This window comes from Pyrus communis, chromosome 11 (genome assembly GCF_041283825.1).
Source record: "Pyrus communis isolate YQ-2024b chromosome 11, ASM4128382v1, whole genome shotgun sequence".
Classification (NCBI taxonomy): Eukaryota; Viridiplantae; Streptophyta; class Magnoliopsida; order Rosales; family Rosaceae; genus Pyrus; species Pyrus communis.
Window position 1 is genome coordinate 30,517,213 of NC_142575.1, and position 4,287 is coordinate 30,521,499.

At 37.3% G+C, this 4,287-nt stretch overlaps 1 long non-coding RNA gene across 1 annotated transcript; it reads left to right on the forward strand.

Annotated features, from left to right (window-relative positions):
- The first annotated feature begins 2,154 nt into the window (after nucleotides 1-2,154).
- Nucleotides 2,155-3,483, forward strand: LOC148693268 (uncharacterized). The gene is made up of 3 exons (XR_015952985.1): nucleotides 2,155-2,744; nucleotides 2,944-3,081; nucleotides 3,258-3,483. It is a non-coding gene; the product is annotated as an uncharacterized LOC148693268 (long non-coding RNA).
- The last annotated feature ends 804 nt before the right edge of the window (nucleotides 3,484-4,287 follow it).

The following is a 4,287-nucleotide window of genomic DNA, read 5'->3' on the forward strand; positions in this document are numbered from 1 at the left end:
GAAGAGGAACAACCAAAAGGAGAAAAAACAAATTAAACTCCTAAACCTTAAATAATCTCAACTTCAACTCCATCCCTTCTCTTGATAGCCCTAATATTACTTCTTTACTCAGTTTGCTTCTTCATTGAAGTATTTATTCAAATCACGTTTTGGGGCTTTCTTAGGATCAACTCCATCTTGAGGAGGGCAATACTTTTTTGGAGCTGGCGGGCATGACGCATCTTCTGGTCGCATTAATATAATCTACTTTCTTTAGTTGTTGTGGTTGACATCTTGATAACTGAAACAAACTAACACAAGGCCAATTGAAGACGTCTAAAGGCAAGTACTCACGTAAACTTAAAGGTGAGTGTGTTTAGAATAGAAAGACCTATATTTATACTACTGTGCTGTGTTAGTTTCCTTTCCTAAAAACAAAGGAACTCCCCAGTAGGCTAAGAAACATTTAATCCTACAAAGAAAGGGAGAGAAGCTAAGCAATACACCTTTTTTTTCCTCCTTTCCCGGTGGAGGAAGGAGAAGAAGGCAGGCGTGTCATTACTATTACAAACTGGAAATTCAATATAATTTGGATGTACTAATCAGACTTGTAAGGATAGCTGGCTTGAAGATAAAACTCTCGTTTATTGTTGTCGCAACGTAACATACGAACTTTTATTTATGAAAGGAAAAACTCTGCACCCCTTCCCCCCCTAGAGGTGGCAACCAGTGCTATAGAGCAGCTATGGAGTTCCTCCATTTGAGTAGAGTTCCTCAAAGCTCAAATGATGATCTCTCCTCTGCTGGCGAAGACGAGCCATCTGGGATGTGCTGGTGCTTGCAAAGTCGATGAGAGTGCATAAACTAATTGAGGAATGGGATTCCAAAGTTGCAAAGAGAAATGTGGCCTTTAATTTGTATGTATTATCTCCAACTGAATGGCATCTATCTACTTAAGTTCACTTATTTTTTTGTTTACAATCCAATCAATTCAAAATTCAAAATTTCTTTGATAGTCTCGTTTCCTTGCTTAAAACCTTATATTGAGATGTTCTTATTGTATGTGCTCAAATGATAAAGTTGTCAGAGATCGAGCATGGTAGAGAGTTTTCGACCCTTCTGCAACTGCTAAATTCTGTAATCAGGTGCTTAAACAACATTTTCTGCTGTCTGTTTCGTTTTGAATACTCCGTATCGCCTAAAGTCTTATAGACAAAAGTGGCGCAGCATGATATTGTTGTATAAATTTTGTAGCAACAAATCAATGGAGTCGATTTTAAGAACAGGGCCAAAGGTGGTTACAAATTGCTTTTGATAATAATTTTGATTTTGCAGGTGTAAAAGCTATATTATCAGCCATAGACAGGATACTTAGTTCAACCGGAACTCAAGAAATAGACGAATGTGAACCTGCTCTTGAAGCACTGGGTCAAATACGGTCATGTAAGTACGCCTGTACCTTCTCTAGGCTTGGCAAATGGTTTTTATAACATGAAAATATCTACCTATCATCATCAGAGTTTATATTTATACCTGGTTTTTTGGGATGATCTTAGCAATTCAAGGAGCAAAGTTTCTATTGTCAAGTTCACCACCAACTGCAAGACATGTTATCTATGCTGCCCTTGATAGGCAAGGACGTGGTAAACAACTGGTTAGTAAATCTGCCTTTTCGCTTTATTGCTTTACGTTCTCCAGCCCTCTTTTTCTATGCAAATTTTTTATGTTCGATATCATGTTTTAATTTGCCAATTTGATTGAAACCGAAAAGCTTCTCCTATATCAAAGGGTGGGTGGGTGGGGGTGTGTGTGTGTGTATGTCTTTAGTATGTAGCTAACCCTGTACTATAAGATCCAATATTAAAATACTGTCACGGTAATGATTAGAACACTCATTAATCTTGATCGTAGAAAGAGATACAGTGGTATAAGACAATCTACTTATTTAACTCCCCATTTTAGCTACTAATTAGTCTCCGTCTTTGTCTATTTGTAATGAAAGTACATGCAAGGAATACATGTGCACTAGCCGGCAATCACTCAGTCGCCTTCATATGTATCTGTATGAATGGTCATGGTCATGAAATGTTTACAGTATACGTCGAATGTGAACAAAAAAGGAGGTAGTCTAGGTGGATTGACCTTCAAGCAAAATCAATACACTCCAGTTGCCCAATATGTAAGCTTGGGAAAGGGATGGTCTCCAAGTTGAATTGGAAGGCTCTCGCTTGCCAAATATTATTTCCATGTCAATCACTCAATTGTACGATACACAAAATGGAAGTTTTAGTATCAAATTGTCAACTTATACTGGAATTGTATCGCTTCTTAGGCCGATGGTTAGTATTTCAGGCTAGTAATTGATGTTTTTTGTCAGCTCATCTGGTATTTTTCACTTGATTAGACAAGCCTCGTGTATTTTGGTGCTTTTAAATTTGGTTGTCGGATTGTTTTTCGAGTTACTGTTGCCTGATTTGATTATATGTCAACTGACTCTGCTGCCTTCGTAAATCAGTGCAGAATGTTTTGTCTTCTTCATCTTGATTGGTATATGGCCATGTTACTCAAGCATGTCTTGGAGAATAAGTTTAATATTTGTCATGCTTTCCTTAAAGTTTAATGCCCTGAAAGAGGACTTGTTTGGAGTGCAGTCGATCATCACTACTGTGACTGTCTCTGAAGCATCTCCGTCTTCTCTATTAGAGTACTTTTTTAACAGCCCTCCTGAATTGGAGGGTAACCGTGCTAAGCAGCTGGCCTGTAGGGTAAGCATTTTTACCGCAATTTTTTCGTTTCTGAGTGAATTCATACTAGCTATATAATTTAGGTTGGTTTGTGCTTTGCAATCCGAGCATTTCGGTTTAGTTGCTCGTGATTAAGCAAGTGGAAGTCCTAAATGTATTTATGCCTGCTTGAGTTATATTGTAGTTTTTGTAGGTTTTTTATAATTGATTGTTAATCCAGGAATGTCTTGGTCCGGTGATTATCTCTCAATTTTTTATGCATGGATCAACTGTACCAGAGCTTATTAAGAATCTCACTACTTGTCTGAAGAAGAAAGATGATGATGTAGCCAAAATTATCTTGGAAGCACTGAGAAAGGTATGACTCATGAATACGGTTGGTTCTTTTGCTGTTAAATCTACCGAGAATATCCCTTTTTTTTGGGTTCTTTGCTGTTTTTTTTTGTTTGTAACTTTTAGTTTATGGTTAAAATTGATGCTCCGCTTGCTATATTGTCTTGGTAGCAAGTCACTTTTATGTGAATACCATGGCAGCACGAGTATCGGTCTACGGTTGGGAGAATATGATCTTGGTCGGGATTGATTCTCGGTTAACTAGGCAATTTGACCGGTTTATCAGATCTACCGTCTGTCAGAAGTTCGATACAATAGTGGAAAACATATACGTCACGGTGACATTAGAAGGAGTGGTTGAGGATGCTTGACGAAATAGAGTTTTTGGTAAAACTATACTTTCATTGGATATTAATTTATGTTTATATATATTTTTTAGTTTGTTGGCCTCTTTTTTTATAAAATTTGTTCCTAGGTTACGCATTGGAACGCAGAAAGCCGCACAGTGGAGCAAGTGGCTTTTGAAGTTTATGGCCTTGTTCCTCCTACAGGTTGTGAGGTCGAGTTTTTGGTGATGGGGTGGGACTATACCAATCCCCAGCGCCCAAATATACACCGTGGTTCCATCGGAGTCGCTCATTAGGATTGATGTTGCGGCAGCTAAGAGCTCTGAATCTGTAAGTATTAATTATTATGTTTAAAGGTTAAGGTTTTTTTTTTTTTTTTTTTTTTTTTGTAGTTCGTAAGTAATTTTCGAGTTCCATGGCATGCAGCCTTGCCATTGTCAACCGCGGCTATCCTCAACGTTTATATCATGCATTTACTATTGTGCATGATTTACTACATCGGGCAGTGTTCTATGATCACACCACTGGAGGGGACTTATGGGGTAAAATTATTTGTGTATGTGTATACACACACACACACACACATATATATATATATATAGTAATAAAATGTAATTTTAGTTACTGGAATTGATTTAAATGTTTGTTATCAATTGCTGGGATACTGTTGAGGATGAATCAAGTACCACACTTTGTATATTGGGGCAGCAAGTAAATGACTCCGCACCCATTTTAGTTACTCATTGTGTTTTAGTTCATCCTTGCTCCAGTATACATAGTGTGGTACTTGATTCATCATCAATAGAATCTTTGCAATTGATGACAAACATTTAAATCAATTCCAGTAACTAAAATTACATTTCACATTTCATTACTATATATAT